Raw genomic sequence first — 10,059 nt, 5'->3', positions numbered from 1 at the left:
AATGTTTATTAAAGGTGTTTTGGGGGGGGCGGCAGGGCTGCATTAGGATAGTTATAGAGCTGATGGATATGGTTGATTTTGCTGCTTGTTTTACTTTCATTGGATGCTGTGATATTTGTGTTTTGTTTTCCAAAGCTGGAGTCGTAGAGTCTGTGTGTCAAAGTTGAGCATATAATGATTTTGCAGCACTTTGCTGTTTTATGATCTCATGTTTTCCGATTGCTCCCTGCTCTCTGCTGGTGTTTTATGGATTTTCATATTCTCTCTTCTTGGCCTGTGTAGACAAGCACACACAAGGGCAGGAGCCCGCACTAGCAACAGCGCTTTGTACCTGATTTCCTAACCCCAGACAGCATCATGCTCTTTTTGCTCTGGAGGCTTTTCACATGCGATGAGTCTTGCGTGTCACTGCAGCCAGTGTGAACCAGCCTGTCATCCTGCACAAACAGAAGAAGAGAAGTGGTCTGGAGAAGACAAGTCCTCAAGAGCAGCGTGTAAGGCAGGAAGTCAGGGCTTCTCTCATTACAAGCAGCAGCGATATCTGACGGATGTGGCTGGAAAGCTGCCTGGTGGAAAAAGACCTGGGAGTACTGGTTGATAGCTGGTTGAATATGAGCCAGCAGTGTGCCCAGGTGGCCAAGAAGGCCAATGGCATCCTGGCTTGTATCAGGAATAGTGTGGCCGGCAGGGTGATGGAAGTGGACTTGCAAGAGGAGGCTGAGGGGAGACCTTATTGCCCTCTACAACTGCCTGACAGGAGGCTTTAGTGAGGTGGGGGTCGAGCTCTTCTCCCAGGTATCGGGCAATAGGATGAGGGGAATTGGTTTGAAGTTGCACCAGGGCAGGTTTAGGCTAGACATTAGGAAAAACTTCTTCACCGAAAGGGTTGTCAGGCACTGGAATGGGCTGCCCAGGGAGGTGGTCAAGTCCCCATCCCTGGAGGTATTTAAAAGATGGATAGATGAGGTGCTTAGGGACATGGTTTAGTGGTGGGATGGCAGGGTTTGCTTAAAGGTTGAACTTGATGATCTTAAAGGTCTTTTCCAACCAAAGCGATTCTATGATTCTATTCTATGATTCTATGTGTGCTCTGGCCTGGCTGGCTGGCGTCCCGGTGCTGCTGCAGCGAGCGGCGGCAGCAGAGTTCCTGACTGTGCACACACGCAGAAGGCATGTTGCTGTTCCTGCAATGCTTGCATATTGCATTAAGGTAGCCTGTGCCCTGCAGGTGGTATCTATACCGCTTGTTTGCAGATCCCTTTTGTATTACAGCGGTTAAAAATAGCTCTGATTCTTACGTGTTACAGTGATGTAAACTGAGCAGCAGGGATGAATACCTGGGGGAGACCATAGTCTACAGACTGCTCACCCTTTGGAGCTGGGAAGGTGCAGGAAGGTGGCCAGCCATGGTGTGAATAACTGTAGTGCTTATGACTGTGAGCAGCCTCATCAGTTCGGTGGAAATAGTGGTTGCCTGGGTGGGCCCTAGGGCTTATCTTGATTCACAGGCATCATATTCAGAGATCTGCCTTCCAGAGCGTTTGGCCAGGCCACCCTCAAGGCTGAGCTTTAAAAGGCTCTCTCTGCAAGGCTTTGGCTCATCTCCAGGGTTTTGCGTCCTGCTGGCAGGGGCTGCAGGTAGTGATTTTTGTCCTGTTCCTTTTCTGCTGTTGGACACAGTTCATGATCATTCTTTCTGGTGCACTTTTATGGCCTCTGCTGCTTAGGGATGCTGGAAAATGAAAGTGAAGGACAAATGGGATGGATGCTCAAGGCAATGGGGCAAGATGGGAGTAAGTTGGAGAGCAGAGAGAAGAGAGAGCTATAGATAAAAGATGGCAGGTAAATGTCCTTCCTTGCCTTCTTTTCAGGTTTTCTGATTCCCTCTTGCTGAGTCTGAGAGGAGCGCTGTAGTTTTGGGTCAGAGCTGTAGCTGAACCATCATTTGTGACACTTCCCTGGCTTTAGTTTGTTTGACAGACTTAAAACCCAAAAACACCAACAAAATAATTGAGCCCAAATCTATATTTGGACCTGGAATCCTTTGATAAAGATGCCTGCTGTGAGGCCAGCCATGTCACCTGGAGAAGTCCCTGGGGTGGGATTGATGCACTGTCTCTTTCTGAAATAGCAGGTAGATGGGTGGTTTAGATTTGAAAGCCAAACTGAAGTCAAGGCCCTCCTTTCGCCCTCCCCAGCTGTCCGAGGGTGGGCACGCCTGTCCTACCTGCTTTGTAACCGTGGTCTGCGTATGTGCCCTGACAGCCATTTCAGTGCTTTCTTTTTTTAGTTACTCAATCTCGGTTAGTTGTGTTTCATCTCATCCTGGCATTTTTGAAAGAATTTGTACTCTTGTACAGCTTTCTGCATCCCCTCTCTTTTTTGTCTTGCTTTTGTACTTTTTTTCGTACCTCTTAAAAACCTACTTATATGTTGACATAGCATCCAAGCAAACATGCCCTACCGTTCCCTGGTAAGAGGCAGTGTAATTAATTCCAAAGACCTTCTGCTGAAAGAAACCTTTGCCTTCCTCTGAACAGTGAGAGTTGTTCAATTATACTGGAAAGCTGCATGTGGGCCCGGCGGAGAGACCCCCCCACTGCCCTCCCAGCACTTTCTGAAGGACTGCTCTATTGTCATCTGACAGAGTCACTCATTTCCAGATAATTGGCTTTTTAAAGGGCATCTATAGGACCCAAATAACTCCTGGCTTACTGTTTGTACCATTGACCTGCCAGGTTAGCAAAGGTTAGACTTAATTGCCTCATTTATGGCTAATGCATTCCAGTTTTGCTGTTGCTTTTTCTCCGAGGATAATTGCTCAGACCTGTATTTTTGTTTCTGAAATCTTGATGAATAAGAACAAGGGTCCTGCTTTGTGGATAGAGATGGTACTTTCATCGGGAGAGACAGAGGTCACGTAAAATCCTTACGTTAAGGAAGTGACCACATAGGTGGATGAGAGGTTGTCCGGGTGAGCCTCGCTCATCCCTTTGACAGCTCAGATTTCCCACTGTGCTCCATCGGCAAATCTCCTCGTGTGGTGCAGCTTATTGCAAAGGAAAGCAATTTTCAGGCAAATTGTGCCTGATACCGCTCTTCTCAGTACTATCTGTGGCCAGCACGTGCTCTGTGGGTACAGGGGTAGTGTAATGGCCTCCCATTTTGGGCCTCTGGCCACAGGCGGTGCCTGGACATCCCTCTGTGGGTGAAGGCTGGCTCTGAAACAAGGGGAGACACAAAGCATCTGCTGGGCTGGTCCGAGGTGTAAACCCAGTGCTACTCTTGTGCGCTCTATGGAATTAATCCTGATGTTTCTACAAATGTGTTTCATGTATATCTTGTGTATGTCCACAAATTTGGGTAGTGAGGATGGAGCAAACCTGTGGCAGTCTCATGGGAGTAGTCATGCACGTGTGTACTCTGCCCTTTCTAGCATCAGGTGATGTTCCTGTTTTGCTAGGAGTAAAACAAAAGCTGCAACCTTCAGTGCTTCCGTCGCAGATTTGTAAAGCCAACACTATGCACACAACTGTGGGGTTTGTTTATTTTATGGCTAGGATAGTTCTAGCAGAAGGTTTTGAATGAACAACTTCTGGGTACAATGTCATGGCTGTTGAGTGGAGGCCTACACCCCAGTTTTCCTTAACTATGTCCCTGAGGTCTCTGAGCACCAAACCATGGCAGGCAGGAGAAGAGCCTTCTGTCCCTGCATCTCAGGGCGTCCAGAAGCTGCCAGCAGTGGGGATGGGGTGTAGGTTAGGTGTCCGTCCATCATGGGCCTCATGTGCTCAGTGTTCTGTGTCCAACTTCATACTGGTGACAAAGGCACCAAGTTGTCAGGTCTGGACTCCTCCATAGCTCCAGCTTCCCTGGATTAATTCCCATTCGATTAAATCACATCCTTTAGATAAAGAGCTGGTCTTGACTGACAGCCTTCATTAATAAAAATGCCTCTGTCATTCTTGTGCACATGGTGAGGGGGTTTCATAATTTTGCTTTTAAAGGTGGGGAAGGGCAAGCTGAGTGTCAGCATTAGTGTCTGATGTGCTCAGGGGGCATCTTGCTCCTTGTGGTGTTTCCCTTGTGGGAATGGTCACACCAGTGGCACTTCCAGCAGCAAGATGGCTACTCTATTCTGTCCCTTATTTATGGAGCTGAGAAGGAGCATCTATGGGCCAGATCTGACCCACTGGGCTTTTCCATCTGATCTGTTGCCTTCATATGGAAGTGCAGGAATAGCTGTTTGGCCAGCTTGCAAACTGTGAAAGACCTTGAATGATTCTTACTGTGATGGTGCTCAGTTTTGCTGAATCTGGGCAGAAGGAGGAGAGCACTGGGTCTGAAGATCAGCATTCATCCTGTAGCATTGAGGAGGCTGGTTCAGGGGATAATATCATGCTGAGGTGCCATCTGTTGCAATAGTTTTTTGGGACCGTGTGTGTGGTGTGCAAGATTAACAGTGGAGGTGATTAAGGAGACAACTTACTGTTGGATGTGATGGATCTGCCATCATTTCAAGCAGGGCTGAATGTCTTTATAAAATGTATTGGTACTGATGTATTGTCACTGATGGAAGTGATGGCTTTAGTGCTGGAACTTCTGGTGTGAATGTCTTCAGGGAATTGTACTCCTGCTGGTCTTGGGAATAAAACCCTGAGACATTCAGCTGTGGTCACTGGAAACATTTATAGAAAGGAAGGAAGGAGAGATGGGCAAATCAACAGCAGTCACAGGTGCTAGTGAACACTGGATTTCATTTGCAGAAATGTTTAAGAGTATTGCTTACTCCATTGGTCCAAATCTAAGCTCTGTTTCTGTCAAACCACCTGCCTTCAAGAGGAGAGAGTAACAAACCACATAAACAATTGGGGTTTTTTGTTGTGGAAGTGAAGGTGGTTGTGCCAGTCTTTAACTGCGTAGTTGTCACTCTCAGCATGAAGATTGTTTTATTCACAGCATTGAATCGGGAATTTTGTGCTTCCTGCAAAGAAATGCGAAGCTGATTACAAATGGTTGTTTAAGAAGGAGCTCCAAGATTTTTAAAGATGCTTAAGAGACTGTTTAAAGCAGTAAAGCAAAAGATTATATGTTTAAGCTTGTTTTATGGGAACTAGCAAAGATCTTTTTGGCGTAGTTTGTCCTTTTGGAGGTTTCAATCGCATGTGAAATAAAAACCTTAGTGACATGCCTTAGTGAGTAACCTTCGTTTGCTCAGTCTATTTGCTCTCGTCGGGACGCACAGCCCGGGGCGCGTACACGCCTGCGACCGCTTGTGTCTCGCTCTGCTTGCTTCGGACGGCTGAAATGAACCCTGAAGGTCAAAGATCTGCTCTCTCAAGGGCACCATCCCCATCAAGTCTGAACACATATCAGTGAAAGGCCACAAAAGGAAAAAGCCAATCTAATAAAAACATGTAGCTAGCAGGACCTCGATAATTAAACACCTGCATGCAGCAACTGCAGGACTAATTACTGTAGACGGAGCAGCCATTCAAACACAGTTGTGTTCAGTCGGTGCCCTCAGTCTTAGCAGATGTTCAGAAGAAAACAGCACGCTGCTCAAAACCCCACCTTCACCCACCGCTGGCTTTGTCCTGATGAAACCTTCAGCTTGTTCTGTCTTGCTTTTTGGCTCCTTCTCTCTAGGGCATCATCTCAGAAATGTTTGACTTCGGATGCTAAAACCTACATATTGAGGATTAAATGTATGCCACAGAGATCCTGAAATAGTATTCAATGCTCACCTTGTTCTTGCTGAGCCCAAAGCTGTGAAGCCACTTGCTTATACTGCTGATGATTTAAAAATGAAGAAGAAAGTAAGTACAAACACTGTAACTTCCAGACAGGTAGTAAAGGAAATGGATTCAGAAGCAAATGTTATGGTTCTGTGCATTCATTCCTGAAATTATGCTCAGGATTCAGCGCTGATACAAGTCAGTGATCCAAGTGTTGGGTATCTTTGGTTCCCATCAGGCTGTATGGCACTGGAAGAAGACGGGTGTGTTTCTGTGAACACTGATCAGTATGAAATTGCACTGAGGAGGACTGGAGGGATCCCCTGTATGATTGGATTTAGATGATCTGCCACTTGGGTGCTCTCTAGAATGTCACCGACACTGATTATTCACAGTTTCCCTTGAGTAGTTGGGTACCTTCTCAGTTTTGACTGACAAACAGGAGTGCTGTCTGAATTTGCTGTAGCAAGGCTGCTGCTAGACAAAACCATGATGAGAATAAAGAAAAATCTGGGGGCATTACTCGAGGGAAAAAAAAAAGTAGGGCAGAGTATAATGCCTTTGGGCAACCGGTGCAGTAATACTTCATTTGGATTTTCTTGAGAGAAAGTGACAGCTAGAAAATGGAGAGGGCCTTTTTGTTTGTTTGCGTTTTTTGTTTGCTTAAGATTACCGAATTTAAACTCTAGTTTGCCTGTGGGCACCTGAATGGATTATTTTTCCCTGAGTATTTGCATACTCTGAAAATTGCCCAGTCCTCAGAAGTGTAGAATTTTGCGGCCAGACTTTTGCTCCTGTCCTACAAAGGTGCTCAAAGTGAACAGGGTAATCATTTGGATTCCAGCTGCAACACTTTAATGATTTAATCCCAGATGAATAACTCTTCCTTTTTATTTCATTGCACAAGTTTGCTGCCTGAAATGTCTTCATATATTGCCTAATACTGAAAACCAGGGTGAACTTAAGCTTCTTGTGTGGTATTTTCATATGACTAAGAAAATCCTGTAATAAACATATGGTCTAATTCTCTAGGATACAGAGCAGTTGTTCCATCAGTCTCTTCCATCTCAAACTTGTTCTTTAGATTTGGAGATATATTCTGCATCACACAAAAAAAATACATGATAATATCAAGATGAGGGGGTTTCCCATCAAGTAGATGCTATATACAGCTGTAACATTTACCAACTTTCACATGGTGAAGCACTGATGCCTTCAAAAGCCTCAATGGGAGCTCAGTGTTCCTTGTGACAGAAGGCACTGAAAGGGGATTTATTCCAGGTATTGATGATAGATGTAATTTGCACAATTAGGCATCTGTTTTCAGTGTGGGGAATATGCATTCCTGGTGGCTCCACCCTGTGGAAAGAATTTTGTGTCCTTTAAGGTATTAGAGGCAACGGATATCTTAATGGCAATGAAAATGCTGATTTATGAGGTACAGTGCCCTGATGGAGACTTATTTGTGCAGGACTTGGGTTGGGTTTATGTCCTGAAGGTGTAATCTATCTTTTACAAAGAAGTTGAAGTCAGAATGTTAGCCCAGACGATAAGGTCCTTGCAATCAGGTAACAAAAAGTTTGGGTTTGATTTGTTCAATTTGAGAGGGGTGGTGTGAGGCGGGGAAGAGGAGGAGTCTTCAATTAGGTTTTCAGTGTAGGCTCAATTGAGTCTCCTCAAAGATGTAAGATTTCTTAATTTATAGCCATTTTCAAAATCCATATATGTGTATACACAGGTACACTGCTTACATGGGGTATGTATTTAACAGAAAGGGTTAATAGCCATTGTGTCACACAAGAACATAGCGACATGATATAAAATCTGTAAATCAGGACAGCCCTCTGACAGTAAGGGTCTGAACAGGAATTTATGGGCTTTGATGCAGAAATTGTTGTGTCTGTCATTGGTGCTTCATAGCGGCCTAGACTATATAGTCATAATCTTCCTGTCTGCAAATAAAATCTATGGGCGCCTTTGGTAAATGTTACAATTACTCCTAGAGAAGCATCTTTGTATTACCATCCTCAAAAATGAATCTTGCTACCTTTATTAGTGCGGTGTTTCTTTATGGCCATTGCTAAGAAAAAGAAAGAACATTTTATGGAATCAAGATTAAATTTATACTATTTGCTATTAGTGACAAATTCAGGATTTGATACATCAGGGAGATTGTGTTCGGCTTGCAGTTAGGTGAATTTTAAATGCAGAGATTATAAATTGCAGAAATCTGCCATTATTTAACATCCAGTACTCTAGATACCTCTTTTCAGTAGGTTTACCTGTTTCAGTCAGCAAATGTGAACAGTGACATGCAGAAATACTTGTTTCTCCAAAGGCATGACGAATCTTGTTCAATTCTTCAAACTTTTGGCCCACAAATGGCACTAACAATCTTGTCCGTTGTATCCATCCTCATGACTTATCACTGCAGAGTGCTAAAGAGAGCGAGTTAATAAACTCTCGGGTATTACATAATTCATATTCTCCTATGTTTCCATTGCTTGTTTAGTAATATTCTGTTCTCATTCTTGTCTTTTCTAATTCTTGTGTCCCTACCTGCAGTCATATCCCAGAGAACTACAAAAAGGTTTAATCATTTAAGGTTTAGCAAAATTAGATGCCTAAGTCCTAAAAGGTAATTTTCAGATGTTTCCAAACCTCCTTTGGGGGCTGATGGGTGTGCTCATGTGCTGTAGACTTTCCCTGATATCTGTGGTCAGTCCCTGTGTCTGCAGGACAGCAGCTGGTACATAAAAGGTCTGCTGGAAATAGTGGTCATTGCCACATCTGCCCAAAAAGATGGGTGAAAGGGGGATAGTGGTATCCTGTCCCCAAGCATGCGGGGTTGGTTGGCGGTTATGACTTTTACCTATGGGAAATGAGAGAGCTGGCATGAACCAGACATCCATTTCCTTCTCAGCACCTTCTCAGGGAGCTCTTCCCGTCTATGCAAAAACATTGCTGGTTTTCTTTCACCCATGAGAATAAGCACAACTGCGGTCCAACAATATGGTTTCTGGTGGGCTAGAAGTCTTCCTCCCCCTAAGCATCTGCAAAAGCCCAGTAGTTTTGGGAACTTCTGGTGTGTGGATTTGAATCCTCTCTGACTTCCAAGGATGGGGAAGTATGGTTTGCAGCATGACTGGGGCGCTTGGGCAGTGACGTTGTTGTACAAAGATGGGGGGTTGCTGCTGCTCGCAGGTGAGGTTCTGAAGTGGCTCCTGCTCTGCTTTGGAAATAATCAGACCTGATGTGATCTAGAAAACCTCTAGAAAAGGCTATGAATCCCAAACTGATACACATATTTAAGCCCTGGGAAAGACTGGGGCTGAAGACAGAATTTCCTTGCCGTGTACCTTAGATGGGTCCTTCAAAAATGCCAACTGCTGTACTGAAGTTAACTCTGTACAGGGAGCCTTTCTCTATAACTCAGAACTACAGATGCCTCTCCAGGTGTCTGAGAGGAGGTTGCACATCACAGAATCACAGAGCGGTTGAGGTTGGAAGGTACCCCTGGAGGACATTTAGTCCAACCCCTCTGCTCAGGCAGAGCCACCTGGAGCTAGTTGCCTAGGACCATGTCCAGATGGCTTCTGAATATCTCCAAGGAGGGAGACTCCACAACCTCCCTCACTTGTAGCAATTCTGAAAAGAGCCCTTTCTTCCCATAAACAGGAGTGGAATAGACGAACGCAAAAATGGTAATATCTGCGAAGAGCTGATCATCTGTGAGAAAGAACATGCTTCTTACCAAGGCTGAGTTCTGACAAAGCACCCACAGAGTAAATTGAATGAAAGGAGAAATGTGAGAAAGAAGTTGTTTAACCTGGCAGGCAGCAAAAAAGGTAAAACTCATGGGTTGAGATAAAGGCGGTTTAATAAAAAAAAAGTAGAGGGAAAAGAAAAAAAGTAGTAGTAACAATAATAATAATAGAATATACAAAGCAAGTGATGCTCAATACAATTGCTCACCACCCGCTGACTGATGCCCAGCGCGTCCTGAGCAGCGATCACTCTCCCCCCAGCTAAATCCCCGCCCAAAATATCTCCAAGGAGGGAGACTCCACAACCTCCCTCACTTGTAGCAATTCTGAAAAGAGCCCTTTCTTCCCATAAACAGGAGTGGAATAGACGAACGCAAAAATGGTAATATCTGCGAAGAGCTGATCATCTGTGAGAAAGAACATGCTTCTTACCAAGGCTGAGTTCTGACAAAGCACCCACAGAGTAAATTGAATGAAAGGAGAAATGTGAGAAAGAAGTTGTTTAACCTGGCAGGCAGCTGAACACCACACAGCTGCTTGTGCACTTCCCTCCT

This window comes from Egretta garzetta, unplaced genomic scaffold (genome assembly GCF_000687185.1).
Source record: "Egretta garzetta isolate BGI_Z169 unplaced genomic scaffold, ASM68718v1 scaffold94, whole genome shotgun sequence".
Lineage (NCBI taxonomy): Eukaryota > Metazoa > Chordata > Aves > Pelecaniformes > Ardeidae > Egretta > Egretta garzetta.
Note: the sequence above shows the minus strand (reverse complement) of the source record.